Source organism: Monomorium pharaonis, chromosome 2, assembly GCF_013373865.1.
Source record: "Monomorium pharaonis isolate MP-MQ-018 chromosome 2, ASM1337386v2, whole genome shotgun sequence".
NCBI lineage: Eukaryota > Metazoa > Arthropoda > Insecta > Hymenoptera > Formicidae > Monomorium > Monomorium pharaonis.
In genome coordinates, this window is record NC_050468.1 from 33,359,207 (window position 1) to 33,378,595 (window position 19,389).

A 19,389-nucleotide genomic window follows, 5' to 3' on the forward strand; every position below is an offset into this window, starting at 1 on the left:
CAATTATTATATTTTACGGGTCCTGCAACAACATTGATTGCAGACTCGATTATAACAACTGCGTCTCAACAATCGTCAATTAAACAGCCACGATAGATTTTCCAAGTGATAAGAGCCATCTCTCATGGCGACGACAACGATCCACATCGAGGTCCTTGATGGGAATCGGCCGTGGCTAATAATTGCTCTCGTGTGCGATATCTCGTATTATGTGAGTAGAGTTGATGATAGCGTGCGCTTTACGCACGTATAGCGTTATGCATCTGTGCCGCAATAGCGTTCGTATCCGACCTATCTCAATCTCCGTCATCGGAAGAGGGCGAGTGCCCAATGTGGACTAGAGGAGGTTGGACTAGGTTGGGATCGCCAACCTGCGCTCATCCGCCAGAATAACTGGGCTGCTATTCCATATACAGTTACCGATAGTCGTCGGTTTGATAAGTGTCACTGCGCACGTACTTTGATATATGAAAAAATATGCGCAATGACAGTTATCGAACGAACAACTATCAGTAATTGTGTACGAAATAACGGCCCTGGCCCTCTTTGCGCAATTCCTTAAGTCTTTTCTAAACCGGTTTGATAGTGGCCGACTCAGTTGTATGCATGAAGAGAAATGTTTTGTGTTAGAAAGCATAATTTGGTTAATATATGAGTAATTAAATAACACTGTTTTGTTAATTAAAAATTTCACCATTTAAAGAAAATATTTTGACAAGCCTTTTAAACGAGCATATATACTTTTTAATTTAATTAAAATATAACGATATAATTTAATTATTTACACACACACACACACACACACACACATACACACACACAAATTTTCTTGTTAAAATATGTTTCAGTGTGTGATAGTTTTGCCGTTACATTTTATATGACAGAATAATTTTTTGACCCCGGCGTTTGAAGGTGTATGAATTTTTTGAAAAAACTGCTGCAGCAAAGTCGAAAAAGAGTATTAAGAAGAATTACTGTTTTATATAATATTTGCATATAATAAAATATTAAATATTAATAATTTCTTCTGAGCTTAAAAATTTCTGCACGATCTAAAATATAAATATCATTAATTTATGTAAAATTTTGTCAATAATTTCAGTATCATATTCGAGTTGAATGAATACACTTGATATTTTTAAAAATGCATGTCAGATAAAGTGACACAAATATAATGTGACATAATGGCACAAAATATAAATGTGAGATATAATTTACTTTATAAATGTAATACATATTTTCGTGAAAATGTATAACATTAAATTTTCATCATGAAATTATTTTCCTTCATTGAAAAGATTAACGCGATGGTAGTACGTTATTATTCATTGAAATACGTAAGTAATTATTAATTTAATTCAGTATTTTTATAATATGATGTAGCACGTGTCATAATTTTTGTTGTTTTACAAATATGGCATATCGAACAACTATTGTGGGATGTATGGAATTCATACATCGTCAATGAAATTCGAAGATGATATATTTCGGTGTGCTTTACGGTCGTGTTAAACATATCGCGACAGCTAGAAATTGTGTTATTTGTGCATCCTAATTAGGCATATAGATCTCCAACTCAACATCCGGATTTGAGCGCCACGAGCTACGTGCCAAATACACTTTGACTTGATCCGATATCTCGTCGACATTGTGAACATAAGTTCGACTGTAAACAGCAATTCTATGATGAATAAGCGGTTCAACGAACGTCCCAAATATGACGTTACACATATGCCTTGCATATTAATTATCCACCAAGAATATTCTTCATCAATTTAGGATGAAATAATATGGCAATCTTCAATGGAAAAAAATACTTAGCCGTTCGATCATTATCGGAAATCATTTCCAATGTAATTGATTTGATAAAAACATAGAATAATTCTCAAGAAGAAATTTGCCTTTCATCTTTCAAAGATAGATCATTAAAAATACTTGTATCACCTCGTAACTAATATATATTCAGCGTGATAAATACATATTTTGTTCGAGATTTAATTTGGTTTTGATCGAGACCTTTATCTCAGCTTTTCGTGTCCTTCAATTTACTGCTTCAGTTTCTCAGCTTCGTATTAGGGTCGTTGGTGCGGTATTTTATGACAAATATGCTTGCACCAGTGTTGGCGGGTCTCCGACGTGCGCGACTTACGTGTGATTCGTGCGTATCATGGTCGCCGAGAAATTACAAGCCGCGAGCAAAGTCAGCCTGTATTAGAACCGCCATGGACTACTGCGCGCTCATCCGCCAGAATAAACTTCAAGTTTGCATAATACTACGGCTCTTCGTGCGGCGCGCTGTTCTTATCGCGCCGCTCTCAATCCGTCCAATTTAATGCAACAGTATTAACTCGGATGATTTCAACATTCTAATTAACGCCCCTACAAACGTATCATGTTGCAACAATGTACCTATCATAATCATCAAATCTCTCAAATCTGTACATTACATTTGAAAACGCGTATGCTCATATCTACATCATGATAAAAAGGCTACAGTTATTTCATTTTAAATTCCGCAGCATGTATTATTATTTTTGCTAAACAGGAACCGTCGGTCTGTCGAACGAAAAATTTGAGAAATCAAAATTAATAATTATTATCTATGAATTTGTTTATTTCATGAGGAACGATTTCATTAACTCATTAATTTGTAAATAATAAATATAAAGAAGTATATCAAGTGAATCTTTGACGTATTACCGTACGTGAGCGTTTCTGTTTTTAACTAGTGGTATAATTAAATATCTTGTATTGTGTAACAATCTATATTTAGCAGCGATCCGTATGTTAAGAAGTGCACGCAATTGAAAATATCTGTTATATAATTAAAAAGAATAATAATGATAAATCGGTAAGTCAGTTATAATTTTAAATCTAATGATAAAACATATCGGCAAAAAGCACAATGTGATACACAAATTGATTTATGCTTTGAAAATTATTTGCCTCAAGGCTGCTCGCATGCCTGACTTCGTTTCGCGTTTAACAAACATCGAGAAGTGCAAGTGCAACGTTGCGAATCGCATTACGAACGTACGTATCGAGATACGTATAAGTATTTAATTAAGTCGCACTATGTCCTCAATATTTACGCCTGTTGTTTTAAAATTAATTAACCTTCAAATGCGTTCGGTATTCGACATGTTGAATCTTTTATTTTGTCTAAGTATCTTTCATGATTTCTTCTACTTCCGCTTTCACTGCCTTAAGCAGATGTCGTTGTTTTCGATAATATTAAATAGATTTAAAAAGCCCTGGTATTTCAGGATCAAATGACATGACCGCGATAAATTGACGATAAAATCGATGCAAGATCGCCACGAGAAATCCACAGTCGGACATTACGTGTACCACATAGCCGTCTTTATTGTAGATGTTCTCATACCTCTTAATGGCCTCGCCAAGGTTAACAGAATTCGTTAAAAAACAATCTCTCTCTTCATCCTGTCTTCTTCGTCTCTCTCGATCTATCTACGACCGTATATCTTTCATGGTTGCATCAGCATTACGCTTACCCATGAGATTCTCTCTTCCTGATCAGAAGAAGGCGAGGGTATATTCAGACGGATTTGGACCTCGTCCTTCGCCTCAGTTTGTCAAACTAATTCTCACAAATTTCCGTCTACCGGAAGAAATCACAACCGATGGCGACCTAGACCTTTCAGAGTTGAGTGTGTGCATCATTCACGATTTGCATTTGATTAACACTCTTTTTTTCACGCGTTCTCTCGTCAACGACACACACGCTACTTGTTTATGCGATAAGTATGATGTGTGTATCTCGTTCACTGTTAAAATATAATTTTCCGCAGGAATGACAGGACTGATCTGCGCGATCATTTGAACTTGTGCAAACTTATGAACTCGAGCTCAATACACTACAGATGTATTATCATTTATATGTATATACATGAATTTTTTTGTAAATAATAGCAATAAACATTCGAGAAAAAATAGAAATTAGATACAATCTAATAATTTAAGAAATTTAATAAAAAGAAAAGAAATAAAATTATATAGATGTCAATGAGAGAGAGATGCAATATTTAATATAGAATAGCAAAGATTAAAGTTAATTTTTCATGTATATCTTTCAATTTAAAGAATTAAAGCATTGTTAAAGTAACATATAAATAAAGACTCGTATTCTGTAAAGATATATATTTTTCTTTTACATAGATAAATTTTTAACACTCAAGAAAAATGTTAATCAGTCAAAGTTTACATGTTTTAAAAATAAGTGATTAAAATTAAAAATTATTAATTTTTTAATTTTACTATTTGAGCTTTAATTTTTTAAGTTATTACTGTTCGATCTTGCAAAATTCTAATTTTTAATGAATTTTTGAAAATGTTTAATTTTTTAAATTTGATTTTTTTCCTCAACTCATAAAATTGAGTAATTAGAATACATTTGTATTCTTAATAAAATTATACAAAATTTCTTTACGTAATCATGCCTATTTAATATTATATAATCTTATTTTAATTTTTAATGTTTCAAAAAAATGAAAATATATTCAAAACAAGAATTTTTTCTGTGTGTACCTGGTTCTGTTTCTTCTTTTTTTCGTCGTGAAAAAATTTGTGATTGAAATTAAGTTTCTATGATATTTACGGTATTCACACGATGTATTTATAGTTTACACTTTATTACAATATATCTACGGTTCTCCGTAGTCCTAATAAATTTTACTTCGAAAATGAAATCACGAATGGCGGTTTTCTTAACTTCAGACATTCGATACAAAGCAAAATAAGACATTTTATATATGTATATATATGTATGGATAAGTGCACTTTAATACAAATCATAAAGTAAAACAATGCGTTGATTATTTATATAATAGCTGCAGCATTATAAACACACATTAAATGCCGCACAAATTCCAATTAACTTTGCAACATTTGTCATGTTACAGAAGCAAAGCTATTTTACAAATATTACCGATTACCCTGTTTAATTGGCTTCATAATAATGACTCGTATAATTTCGTAAATATTGGCTGGTTATGTATTTTACATATACAGTATAATGCCGGATCATTGATAACCTCTATTTGTATTCGGAATGTTGAACTTTATCTCATGTTCAATGTCTATGATTCCCGATGAGGAATGTCCCCCTCTGTCAACTGTTCTAATATCTAACACCTAACATCCTTAAAAGTGCAGAACTGCGCGTCTGCGCCCTAACTTCCTTACGTTCTACTGACTTACATCTTTTTCCACCTAAGACATCCGAAGTATGAAAATTGTAGCTGCGAGCGGGAGTCTCCTCAAGATGCGCCACCGACGAGGGAAATCCCGTCGAAGGAGGGGGGGGGGATAAGCACGTGGTCGCCGCAATATCGATGACGAACGACTCGGACTGGTATCGCCGGTGTCCGGAGAACCGGTGGTCCGTCAATTCGTCACCACGGATTCTGGTACCACGCGCGCACACCAACACGTACACAGATTCCTCACCTCCTCCGCACCGGACGCTTCAGTCGGAAACGCGTCTCCGCCGCCTGGTCCGTTTTCTCAGACACTTGCACGCGCACTTGTTCCTCATTTGTCCGACACTTCCGGCACCATGCGCTACCCTCGCAGCCGCCGCCGCCGCTGGTTTTACGAGTCGCTAGAAACCACGACAACTTCTCGTGCTTACCGAAGCGAGTGTCCTTTATGTCGTTAATTACTGTCGTGTCGAATGAAACTATTGCGAAATATTACTTAAAATGAGCGCGAAGTAATATTAAAAGCTAGATATGTTGGAACAATAATTGCGCTGTGTGGACGTGTAAGCTTCGTCGAGATCCGTAAATAATCTATAAATAATTTCTTTTTTTTTTTTCTTCCAGACGGTTTTCGGACGATCTCGTCTAGACGTAAAGGCAGTGAGACACACGCACTGTGGGCACGCGCTCGAGGTATATCGGTAAGTGGGTTATCCTTTCTCCCAATAATAATGACGACAGCTCGTCTATTATGCCGCCGACTCTGGGTCTTCCGGTACCTTCGCACCACAGAATGATAACGGTTTCGTTGCCGGTCCGCTTGGTCGCGTTTTTTATCCGTTTCCCCGCGGAGGAGACACAACTATTTCTCCAAACAACCTCATCAAGAGTCATCACCGTAATTCCGTGGAAAGCTTCGACGATGATCCGTCGATGTGATTTTTTTTCGTCGATCCAACTTGTTCTTACGACAAACCTTCTTATACTCGCTATTCGTATCGTCACTTTCGATTTCGATCGGTGATCATTGACTATACGAGTTCTACGACGGAAACGAGGATCTCGTCGCAATCTCGAGATACTTGACCCGAAGTTGCGAGTGTCCGTTCGATCAATGCGGAATGCTATGCCGATTCACCGGGCATGCACTCGATCGCCCCCTCAAATCAAATCGATATTGAATCCGTACGCGTAGATAACGTTTGATTCATTACATTAATTATCTCCGACTATCACGTGACGAGTCTCTTCCTCTGCGGATCAATAATACTGCACGATCACTCGACGCGATTCTCCTCGATCGTCGCCACTTGCTTGGGAACCAACTGCTCTTAGCGAGATTCGGTGTCAAATATTCTCTGAGAATCACTTTTGTATGCACGAAACAAAATATTAATCTTCTCGATGACTCGAGGGCAATGTGATTGTCAAATGTATTAATTGTTGAATCCCACTCTGATCAATCCCCTCTTTGCTTCTCTTCTCGTGAAACTTCTTGCAATTGCGTTTAGTGCACGCGTGTTGCATCTGGATCGTTCCCCGCTGTGTGTGCGTATGTACGTACGCGCGTGCGTGTGTGCGTGGATCAAAATGGCAGTCACAATCGAACGATGATTAGGTAACACAATCACCCTTTTTCCCTTTTTATTTCGCGACTCGTTTACCAGAAAATCACATCGATACTTCGGCACGGTCTCGCTCATAAACGATATCCGAAATCGTTTTCTCGAACACCAGGGAAATAATCAAAATCGTCGCTTTATCACGTGGTCTCATCACAATCCTGGATTTCCGTGTCGAAAGATAAACTGTGCCTCCTCCTTTCTCCTTCTAAGCAAATCGGCCACGATCGATAGGTCAGTTCTGTTGGTTCCTCCCTCCAAAAAAAAAAAAAATGGCAGTGTCTCGTTAAATTCGGAAGCGGCAGTGTTCGGTGTCGCGAATAGATTGAAGTGGAGCGTGTTCGTGTTCCTCGTCAGGTCCGAGGTGATCCTTTCGGTGGTCTCTTCTTTCGTTGGACTCGCGCGCTGTTTCGAGGACACGCGACCCGCCGCGCATGCCCGACCCGGAAAGGACCCGCGTGTGACTTTGGCCGTGGTCGTTGTCGTCGTCGTCGTCGTCCTCGTCGTCGTCGAGCTTGCTCTCGCGGGGGAGAAGAAATCACGGCAGCGGACGAGAGCTCTCGATCGGGATAGCGCGCCGCTAGGTCGGCTCGCTGTTTAATTGGCAGTGTTTCCGCTTCGGGAGATGGGTCAGCTGGTTAGGTTGCTGGCGCACGTCTGGACGTCATCACTCGCCGGCGACTTGAAACGATGCGCGGCGGGATTAGGCCGGAACGATAATCTGAATGCACACGGCGTGGCGTTCTTTGAGAGCGGCACAGGTTTACGTAAACGGTATAGCGAAAGGGAAAGAGAGAAGGATTACGCGGCGGAGATTTGAGGGACGGAGAAAGAGAGAAAGAGAGAGAGAGAGAGAGAGAGAGAACCGCGCGCGGCGTTGAATATTCTCGCTCGATGGCACTTCCGGTTCGAGAGTTCGCGTACTTTCTCTCCCGAGCGGCGCAAACGACTGCGACGCGAGTATTTCGCTGCCGATCGATCGGCTCTCTCAAAATCTATCCTAAACGAAGATCCAAACTCTTCGGCGATTTCCGATTCGCCGATCATTGGTCGTTAGTGGGCTCGCTCGCGCGGACCAGCAAGTCGTTATCCTCTCCGAGTGTAATGATCGGCCTCGATTAAAACACCGCGGGACGACGATCGCACGTCGGGGAGGGCAACGTCCGCAGCTGATAATTCTAGAAATGTCCGAGAGGGCTTCGATTTTCTCGCGCTAACCACCGCCTCCACCTCCACCTCCTCCTCCTCCTCCTCCTCTTCTTCCTCCTCACCACCAGGAACGTTAAACGCGCTCTACCTAGTGCACCACCCTCCTACTTTTGGCCGACCTTCCGATTTGACGCGCGGCACTCAGTGACCTCTGTGGAAAAAGTGGAACGGGGGATTCGGTGGCCGGGTCGGACGTCACACTCGCGTCGGATGGCGCGCCGAAACCGTGCGACAGGCAGGCAGGTTGTCGTAGGTCACACACGCATGCACGCACACGCATACACACACACACACACACGCGCACGCACACGTGGGTAGGTCCCGTCCGCTGCTCGCTGCCTCTTCCGGTTCCTTTCTCTCTTTCTCTTTCTTCCCTCCTTTCTTTCTTTCCTATCTCCCTTTTCGTTTCGCGATGCACCGTGCACGTGGGGGATTCACGCGGCGCGAGATCGAGCGCGCGCAGCCCGCGCGAGGAGTACGAAGAGCGGGGAGAGGGAGAGGACGGAGGGTGCCGCGGATCGAAATTTCGCCCGGTCGATACCACGGATCACCACCGTCACCACGTTGCCCGCACCACCGCCACTCCGGGGTTCACCCGTCAGCTGGACGCGCGTCTTCTTCTTTTTCGCCCTCGTCGGCGCCGTCGGGCCGCCGCGCGTCGTCCGTGCGTCGCGTGTGCGTGTACGCCGCGCGTGTACGCGCGCGAGCATGAAACGTTTGTCACCGTCGTCGTCGTCGTGCCGAGAGGAGGTGTAAAACACACGCCGAGTGTGTGTCGAGCTTCGGAGTTGGCTTCGACAAAGTAGGGCGACGACTGGGACAGCGGCCACGGGCACCGGCGCTGCCTCGCTTGCTCGCTCGCTCGCTCGCTCGCTCGCGCTCACCGACGACGAGAGCGAGAACCCGCGGCGCGCCGCGCCGCGCGGTGGAGGAGCCGTGGAAGTGGAAGAGAGAACCCTCCTCGTAAAACGGCAGCACACACAACCGCCGCTGCGCTGCGCTCTACGTTCTCCAGTAGGGGAACTTCTGACGCCGCGCCGCACCACGCCGCGCCGCCGCTGCAACGCCGCCATCCACATCCGAGCCGAGCCGTTCGCGTTCCTGACTCTCTCTCTCTCTCTCTCTCTCTCTCTCTCTCTCTCTCTCTCTCTCTTTATCGCGCTATTCACGCGCCTGAGATGGAAAAGGCGTCGCGACGCGGCGAGAGATAAACATATAATATTGTATTCGTGGGTGCAATGGAGGTCACATAGATGTTTCATTCTCCCCCAAAAAAATAAATAATGTGACCGTCGATAAAATATCAGTTGTCTTTTGTAATTCGATTGATTATGTCAATTTTCTTCTAAAAATTTAAATTAATAAGCTATTAACGTTATTTATTGAAAATTTATCGATCTTTCGAGTCAATTTTATCTACCTAATCGCATATCACGATAATTTGAACGTATATTTAGAAACTTGTCGATATCTACAATTTGAGCTCCATATATAAAATACTATATTTCAACGTCGCACGACCTTCCCCTTTCGCAGTAACGCAGATGATGCTCCATTTTCACCGGTCAGCTGACTGCTCGCTAGATTATCGAGCCATTCGATAAAACTGCGAGATGCATGTTTCGATAAAATACTTCGAATACCTTCTCTCACATCGATCAGTCAACCGTGAGAAGGATGTTGTATAAATACTATTAATTTTTTATTTATTTAATAATTACATTTTAATTATTTATTATTAAATACGTGTACTTGAAAATTTAAATCAATTAATCCTTTTCAATCCATTTAGCAATTTTCAAATAGGTTTAAAGTAACAATTAATACGACATCCATTGACAAATGATTTAAACAAAATTGACAACTAACATTCTTACTACGCGATGTAAGGGTAATTGTTTTATTTAACATCTTTCAGTGCGTAGGAGTAATTTATAATATTAAAATTTTATTCGATATTTTGATGGCAATAGTAATTCCATGCGCGAGATGTAATTTCGTATTCATATTCCATCTATCGCTATTAAAACTTTTAATATTACATTTTATCTTTCGTGTAGGTTATTAAAGAACTTGCAGATCGTACTTTAATTTTATAAAAGATGATCCTGCGTACAGCGTATCTGAAATACTCATTTATTTCGCGGCGAAATAAGAGAGAGTTTATAATAAAATGTATATTACATTTTGATACAATTTATAAAAAACTAAAACAAAACGAGTTCTTATTTTAAGATTATTAGACTCCATCTTATTTCGTAATTTATGCCATTTATTGTTTATGCATGAATAATAGAATATAAAATTACATTTGTGAGGCGTTTGGGGAGTACAAATGCTTTCTTGTGCTCCTTTGATTCGCGCCTGGAATTTCCTTACCAATTCATCCTTTGTTCTCCCTTGTCGACGGGGATAAAGGATTGATTCGTCTATTAAAAAAAGACCTAGCCGTTATGTTCGAAATCGAAAGAGAAAGCCACAGTGTGAGTAATATACCCGTGACAACTGTTCTGCACGCGTTCTTGTTATTCTTTTACGGTCTAGGCCACGATGTTCGATAACCGAAAAACTTTCACCGTTGAAATCACGTTTCGCCCATGGCCACGTGATTTTCGTCTGATTTTCACGCGGCACGTGTCGCAGCGTCTCTTGATCTTGATCTTTCCGATCGATACGTTGCGCAAGAATGCCATTGAAATTATGTTTGCTCGTCGCTCAAAGACAGTCTGTTGAGATTCCACCTTTGAATACTGTGCATTTCGGCGGTGTATTCCGCGCAATTCGGTGATTCGTTTGCCGTCGTCTTTATGGAACGAAGCCGTGTTCTAGAATAGAACGAGCCGACGCAGAGTAGCGTATAAAGCACAGCGTACGTGCATAGAGCTAAATATGCCTCTATAAAATAATGGTAACACTTCATTTTGCAAATATTTCCCTAAAGACAAAGGCATTGTTTTTCTAGAATGGCATACCGTATACAGCACGAACACGTTTAAAATATATGTCGTAACATGTAAAATTTATTTTAGTAATAGATCTTTTTGATAAATTTGAAATTTACTTGAAGTAACAAAAAATTATTTAAATATGCGTCTTTGTTTTAAAATCCGATAGAATATGATATATCAAGATATACTATTCAAATATAGATTTATATTTGAATAATTTAAGAATACTCACAATTATGTAACTTAAATTGTGAAAATATCGTTAATTTGATATATAAATAAGTATTTAAGTTATGTATTTTGAAAAACCTTTTATAAATATACATATATATACTATATGCACATTCTCAAAATACATTACTTAAATATTTATTTAAATATCAAATCAACGAGATTTACACAATTCAAATTATATGTATAATTGTAAATATTCTAAAATATCCCTCTGACCGCACACTATCAAAAAGTTACGTTTACCGCACACGTGGGTGTATGACCTGGGAAACTTTGACGGTTTGTATTTCGGGCAAAAATCGACAAATTTTAATCCATTTTTTTGTTCCTAAGGAAAATTTCTCAGAATTGTAATAAAATGGGTTAGAAAGTTGCATATGCAGATTTAAGCATAGTTGTCTTAATTTTGGGATCAAAATTTTTTTTAATCAATCCAATTGGCAAGTTTTATTATTAGATTAATAAACTATTCGACTTTAATTTAGGAATCATTATCTTTGTTAATTATCGCTAGCGATAATAGATTTTTATATTTTCATATTTCTTAATTTTATTAGTTATACAATATATAATAATCAGTATGTCACCTGAATATTCCTTAAAAATAACATATTGATTTTCTCTGCTAATACATCTCGATTGTATAAATAAAATTCCACAACGGTGTTGATCATAGCGTATATTATAGCGAAAAAACTAATGTTGTGAATGCTAATTCAAAATCAGCATTCAAACTTAGACGTTAATATTTGATGAAGTTGTGGCAAACTAGAAAAATCTTATGAAAATTAATTGACGGTTAAATCGGTCTGCGTTAATGACTAAAGGAAGGCGATTACTGATCGAATGCTTTAATTTCACGGCTATGTCATAGCATGACATACGCATCGTAAAGAAAGAAGAAATAGTCCACGTGACGCGGTAAGATTCGTCATCGGTCGGTATGAGATTTACGAGCAAACGTTCTTTTTCTTTTTTTCCAAGGACTCGCGCGAGCGGCAGCGCATCTGTAGACTCCTATGGAATGAAATCGAGTCCTTGTCTTCGCGTCTTCCGCGGGGGACAATTCTTGTCAATAGCTCCTGCGACGAAGGATCCGACAAAGGCCAGTCGCTAGGATAACTCCTTGGAGCCCCGTAAAGGCTGCAAAGATCCTGCGTGGCGTTGCCCTGACCTCAAAAATACTCGCTCAGCACTTTCTCTCTCTCTCTCTCATTCTATAATTGTCGTAATTACACTTGTTTGTAGATAAGTGAGAAGCGATTGCCATAGGTACAAGTGAAGCAGGCGAAAATTCATTATTTGCAGTCTTTTTTGCATCACGCAATTGCTTGTATTTCGTTCTTTTTTGTGTCTGCTGTGGAGGAATGTCACATTAGAATTGGCCTATTTTTTTAAATCAAATAACTGATGAATTGACAATAAGAGTCTAACAATAAGAGACAATTCCTAAAGTAAATACACCTCAGTTAAAAAAATAATTCATTTCGACAACAAAAAAACTTAATGCTAAATTGTATTTAAGATTTTTCTTTGTATTTCATATAATCATATATTATTCCATTTTATATTACATGTTATCGTTTAACGTTATATTAATCATTTCGCAGATTACCTTGTTTTTCATTGTTTAGTCAGACAACCTAGACCACTATCAATATTTTTCAAAAGATTTGTTGGACTCTAAAAAATCTTCAAAATTCTTGGGACACTCTTTTAACAATTAGGAATACGATTTTGTAATTGTATGATCTACGGTGTTTTTTCAGTTTTCTTTTGATACATGTTCAAATTTGAAGTAGAATTGGCAAACTGGCAAAAAATTATCTGGGTCAATATAATCAGATTTTTTTAAATTCACAATATATTTAGAGACGTCTCATATATTTATAATTAATTTTGTCATTTTTAGTCTCTCACTGTACACTTGCAAATATTTTTATCTTAAATTCCATTGCTCTATAAAAAATTATTTTATTGTACGGACACGACAAATTATTTTATTGTATGGAAACGTATCGATTCTCGTGCTCACGAGTCGAATCATACTCAGAACGGAAAGCTGCCCGGCCAAATAGACGAAGAGTGTTCCTGGTCTCGATCCTGGCCAGTTGATGACCTTTCGTCGCGCAACCAGTTGCAATAAAGCTCGGGTCGTTCGGTCGATCTCTTTGTCATTCCGGCGCATATTCGGGTCAGCTATTGTTCGTCGCCTTGAGAAACAATCTATTTCCGGTGTTGGATACTTTCGTTGTTATGAAGTATCACTAGACGTCTATCATCGTCGTCGTTTCGTTCCAAGAAGACCGCGAGCATGCTGCTCTTCTCTCTCTCTCTCTCTCTCTCTCTCTCTCTCTCTCTCTCTCTCTCTCTCTCTCTCTCTCTCTCTCTCTCTCTCTCTCTCTCTCTCTACTCATAGGAAGTGTGTCAGTCGCTCGGTTCCGCTATTAGTGCTAGTAGCTCTTCTATTAGGCGGGAGAAAGCATAAATTATGCGCTCTTAAAATATTTAATGAACCTGTTTTTCGCCCTCGTTAAACATTCGCGTATGGTACATAATCGCGGACGTTGTCTCGGGATTACGCCTAAGATTATTCAACTTTCTTCTCTAACCGTCAACCACCGTATGAAATCTGATAGTAGTATGAATATATCATAAAGGAGCGTAAATATATGCTAAGATAGACAATACCAGGAAAAGGAGACAATCTGTTTTCGGATACAGAAAGAAAGCGAAGTCAGAATGTAGATCTAAACGAACATGTAGGTCAATATTTAAAAAAATTAATGAGAACGTCAATTTTGTAAACAGATGTCAAAAGCTGTGACTCAAGCTAAATTCAGTTTCAATGGAAGAAAAAAAAAACCAATTATTAATTTAGTTCAGAGTTTGTGCGTTTTAACAATGCCGTCAGCGTAACAGATTCCGGGTATGTGTCGACTACTGCCGCGTGATTATATCACCATAAGAATATTGATGATGGCGGAAGTGGAAGAAAGTTCGTCCGATCAGACCGTGCGACACTCGTTTCGTGGGAAGACAGAGCACCGGTATATACGAGCGTTTCACTCTCGACGAGCCGCTTGGATAACGGGCCTCTCCGCTCGTAGCCGGCGGTGGCGGAGGCAGGCACCGCAGCGAGAAAGAAGGGAAAGTAGTTCTGTAAGTCAGTGGGGCTTGCGGTACCCCGCACACGGACGTCCAACGGTTGTTAAAGCGACAGACTCGGGATCGACCGACTGATCCCGCGTCGCGCAACGGTAACCTAAACGAAACAGCTCTTTGTCCAAATGTTTTTGAACCCATATTGGTTTCATACAATTGATGAGTTCGCTTCTTCCGCAGCGCTTTAAATCTGCACATTTAAAAAGTTGCGATTGCGCAGAATACCGAAAGTTTCCTTTACAAAAATGTTGCGTTATTATCATTAAATTATATCTTTTTGAAAATAAATTTCAAAGGTTTTAATACATAATTTTCATTTGTTACAAGTCCGAATTTAAGGCAGTTTTGATTTCAATAAGTTCTTTTTTATGTGTTTTAAGTTAAAAATTTCATTGTTTATTTTAAGCATTGTGTCAAAAAATGAGTTTCTGAAAGTAATTTTACTTTAACAGTGCAAAAAAGAAAAATAAAATCATTCATAAAACTATATTGCGCATAATATTTGAAAGAATCTCGAGTTATGATATATAATAACATCTAAGATTATTAGCCACATAGAAATGCATTGCTCAAAATAGATTTTAATTTGAATTGAAAATAATCTGTCCGCGTAGCTGCGTATATGTGCGTGTCGAAATTTATGCATATACGTAATTAGATAATCAGGTAACGGAACTGGGGAAGGCATGAGAAAATGCATATCGACCGCATGCACATTTTCAAAGACCAGTTTTCTAATACAGTAAACGGAGAGTGCACAAAGTAATTATCGACGTTGGAATATTTTAATTAAATTTCCTAAAACATTTACTTGTACACTCGTTGATTTTTGCATAATGCACGATTGAGGCGAGACAGCCGCGTTAATCAAATTAAATATATAAAGCGATAATGAAAATTCAATATCTCAAATGAATATTCGCAATAATTAAAGCAGAACACTCGTAATGACTAATTGTTTTTTTTTTTAATCGTTTAATTACGGATTCAAACGATTTACAGAGTCCAAAATATTGGCAGTGACGTATGTTGTTTCGTATTAATCAATGGTGAAATGGTCGAACGAATACGCCGGTAATATATAACGGATACCACTTGTTATATAATTTACAAGAGGCATTTACAAGAGTGTGTTACACGATACTGAAACTATAAAATAATTAAAATGTAACTCGACGAAACGCGAACACGAGGAAAACGAAACTGCGCGTCGTGTGACGTGAAGTCGTCGGTCGGAGAAATCAGTACTTCCGCCTGCACTAGTGGTCTTTTCCAGCGAGACTAATTTCAGATTCCGCCTTTTACACAGCCGGACAGAGTGACAATTATTTCAAGATTATCGTACGTAACCGACGTCGACAACATGTCGGATTAGAAGTTATCGACGCAAAGCTAAAACCTGTTTACGTATATAGCTCGTAATAAGTCAAAGTTATACATTCGTGATTGCGAAATACGATTAGGATAAACGTATGCACTTGTGCATATGCAACTTGACTGTTTAAATAAAGAAAGTACATCTTTCTAGATTTATTTACATAAAGAAATTTTTTTATAATTTAATTATATGACTCATCAATACTAAAATTATTTATTTTCCGTAATGTCGGGAAACTTAATGTACTTAATGTAAAATTTATTATAACAATTTTAATAGATCTAATTAAGAAAAAGTTGATTTTTTTTATTCCAAAATGATTATAGATTATATATTAAATTATTTTTTTCTGCGCTTTCGGTTAAAATATTTTATATGTGATGATTAATTAAAATAATGACTGTTTCTTACAATAATTCTTTAACTGTACTATTATCTAAAGAGTTTAAATTTCGTCATTATTATGTGTATGTTTTATAATATATTATTGCCATAAAATGAACGTGAGATCCATAACTAATTTCTTATTTGATCAAAAAACAGCATGACTAACATCTGCTTAGAAATGAACGCAAACATATATACGTTGACTTTACATGGTCAATATTGATAAACAGCCGCGAAACAAAAAGTGGTCCTCGCCCGGTTGTCTGGTATAAAGACTTTCTGGGTCAAGAATCAAGTTCTTTGATAGCGATCGTTTTAATCGTTTTATCCTTTCGTCATGCTGTGGTACTTTTTCTAATCTGACGATTTCTAAATTTAGTAACAGAAATGCCAATATTTGTGGAATGTATTTCGAGCTGTATATTAGAAGCTTAGTGGAAAAGAATGGACAAATAATATTAAATAAAAAAAAATAATTTGTTAAAAAAAGGAAATATTGTTCCGAAATTAAAAGATAAAAAAATTTGCAATTTAAGAAATTTTTCAAAAGTAAAAGTTTTCTTGGAAGTAATTGCTATTACATTTAATCATAAAATCTTACAATTGTAAAATCTATTATTGTATTTTGTCAAGTTCTCTAACGTGTATGTATCTCTAAGACTTCATCAATTAATTATGAGCAGTGGTAATGTTCATTACCGCAATTTTGATTAATAACGTAATTATGTTTAGGCAAATCTGCATTCCAATTAATCAGCACAGAATTTAATAACATTAATTTCAGCCAGCTAATTACTAATGAAAATGCTGGGGTTTCCGCATTAGAAATGTAAAACCAAAGTCACCACAAATGACATGACGCGCTAATATACCTTGTCGACGTCAAAAGTTACATTTATTCATACAGTAATCGTTAGTGTTGATAGCGTACAAACAAAACGTTCGATTGAGTCATTCGTTACTCGAGGGTTTTGAGAATTGACAAGTTAATCAAGGCTTATCTTACAATCGCAACGAGTCCTGCCGTTGTTCACCGTGGAAACCTATGTGGATTCGTAAAAATGCATCTTGAGAGAATCGAGTTATTCACAATGATAACTATCTGTTCATTGTACTAGTACAATATAAAACAGGATTGGATACGAAAATATGGCATTATTCATAATTATTCGAATAATTGGAGAAAACATTGGCGTATCTTTATAAAAAAAGAAATGACAAATTAGATCATTAAAATAGAGATATAAATAATTCGAACATCTGAATAATTATTGGAAGATAAATCATTTATCCAGTGATGGTTCAATTATATTAGTTAAGTACAAATTTATTTTAAAAAAGGTCCATTTACACATGCACACACACACGCGCGCGCGTGCGCAAGCATTTATTCCAATTTTGTTTTTTCTGTTTTATTATTTTATATATTTTTTATTTTTTGTTTTTTTTTTTTGCAATTTGCTTGCACCTCGCTTATTGTTATTTCATTACTTTTTATATTTTTTACAGAAGTAATATAAAAAAATTCTTTTATATACAAAAAATTTGTACGTCAAAAATACTTTACGATTGCTATATTATCGCAAATAGCTTCACAATTTTTAAAACAATAATCTACAGAATTATTCAAGTGGTTTCTCTTTCTTTGTGAATAAACTTTTTCTTTGTGTATAAAACAATTTTTTCTTGCATGTCACTTTTGCAAAAAATGTAAAAAGTAAGGAAGTAGCCATGTGCGAGGTGCAAGAGTAAATTGCAAAAAATTAAAATTAATTTTAAAATATAAAAATATTAAAAAATGATAAAATACAAAAAATAAAATACGAAAAGATTCGCCATCTCCTTATCGGTTATTCCTGGGTTCGGCAAAGAGCGAGATAAGATTATTTCAATTTATTTCAATTTATTGAATCGCCATATTGATCCGCCATTTTAAAATCTATAATTTTTGCATCGAATTTTCAAAAAAAAAAATCCTTTTCATCATCAAAACTCAAAAATAATTCTATGAGTTTAAATGCAACGAGTTAATTGCTCTGTACATACGAGAGGTAGTTTCCCCACCCTTAAAACCGCACTATTGTCGATATAAAAAATACGTGTCTATTATTTTTACCTACTCCATAAATACATGAGATTTCGTCAAAATCGGCAAATCACATAAAGATATAGTTACTTGTGAGATATGCGCGACGGAATAGTTTATATATGTGCGTGTGTATTTGTAAAGGCTTATGTATGCAAATAATACGAACGGCGGTTTCACTGCCAGGCAGCAATAAGCGTGGATTGTTCATCGTTGCCATTGTACATTGCACGTTGGAGAAATCGCCTGCTTAGGCCAACTCGGTCTTAGACGTAGATACAGGAATACCGTACGAGAAAATGTGTGTGAGAAGCATGGAGACGGATAGGTAGATCGTGTCTCTCAAAGTCTAAGAAAACGAATAAACCGTAGCGACTTAGCGTCCTAGATATGAGACCATGTTTACCGAAGAGTTTCTAAGCCACATATCTCAAGCTCTCGAAAAACTCAGACTGTCATCCACTTGAGAAACAAGTAGTAGTAATTCCTGATTCTTTAGAAATAAATTATGAAGTTACGCTGGTTGCAAACGATGTCTTTATATTTTGTGGAATGTGAAGAAAATTTTTCTATAAATTGTTTATGCATTTCAAGTGTATCTTTAATCTAATTTACAAAGTTAAATATTTTGTAATTTAAATAATTAAATTTACACGAGAATCATATATAACTTATTGAGGTCATATTTTTGGCACAAGTAATATTAAGCTGCCAAATTGACCGCGATGTCAACGCCAATTGCACCTTTCATTACTGAGACGATGTTTACCTTCTCTAATTTCATGCCTTTATTGTAAATCGCAAATCAGGCGACATTTACACTGATGCGCGATCATAAATGTTAATGAAAAAATCAGAAGCATGATTTTCACACGAGCCACATGAGTATGCGATAGCAAAAATATAAATTTTTTGATCGTTACGTAAAGAGAAAAAATATGGAATGTTATATAATAAATGTTGAGAATTTAGGAATATATATAGTTGTAAAAGTATTTTGATGATATAAATTATGTCCGTTATTACATATTAAAACTGTGAAATAAATTATCAGTATCGCGTTAAACAATTAATAACTTTGGAACTATATTTCTACTATTTTATAAATAAATGACTAAATAGGAGATAAATTGAAAGA

At 37.4% G+C, this 19,389-nt stretch overlaps 1 protein-coding gene and 1 long non-coding RNA gene across 10 annotated transcripts in view; one reads left to right on the plus strand and one right to left on the minus strand.

The window, feature by feature from the left end:
• Window positions 1-19,389, minus strand: part of LOC105837761 (hormone receptor 4) — a 181,622-nt gene that overhangs the window by 53,483 nt on the left and 108,750 nt on the right. For 5 of the 7 annotated variants that reach the window (XM_036282638.1, XM_036282635.1, XM_036282637.1 and 2 more), the window contains exon 1: window positions 5,221-5,847. The exons of the other annotated variants lie outside the window; for them this stretch is intronic. The gene's annotated coding sequence lies outside the window, so the exon portion shown is untranslated. Of the gene's footprint in view, window positions 1-5,220; window positions 5,848-19,389 lie in introns of those variants that run through there. 7 annotated transcript variants of the gene reach the window in all.
• The window catches only part of LOC105837762, a 167,923-nt gene that overhangs the window by 42,527 nt on the left and 106,007 nt on the right, over window positions 1-19,389 (plus strand). For 2 of the 3 annotated variants that reach the window (XR_003626732.2, XR_003626731.1), the window contains exon 2: window positions 5,847-7,117. This is a non-coding gene — a long non-coding RNA (uncharacterized LOC105837762). Of the gene's footprint in view, window positions 1-5,846; window positions 7,118-19,389 lie in introns of those variants that run through there. The other variant, XR_001139171.3, reaches the window with a different exon arrangement.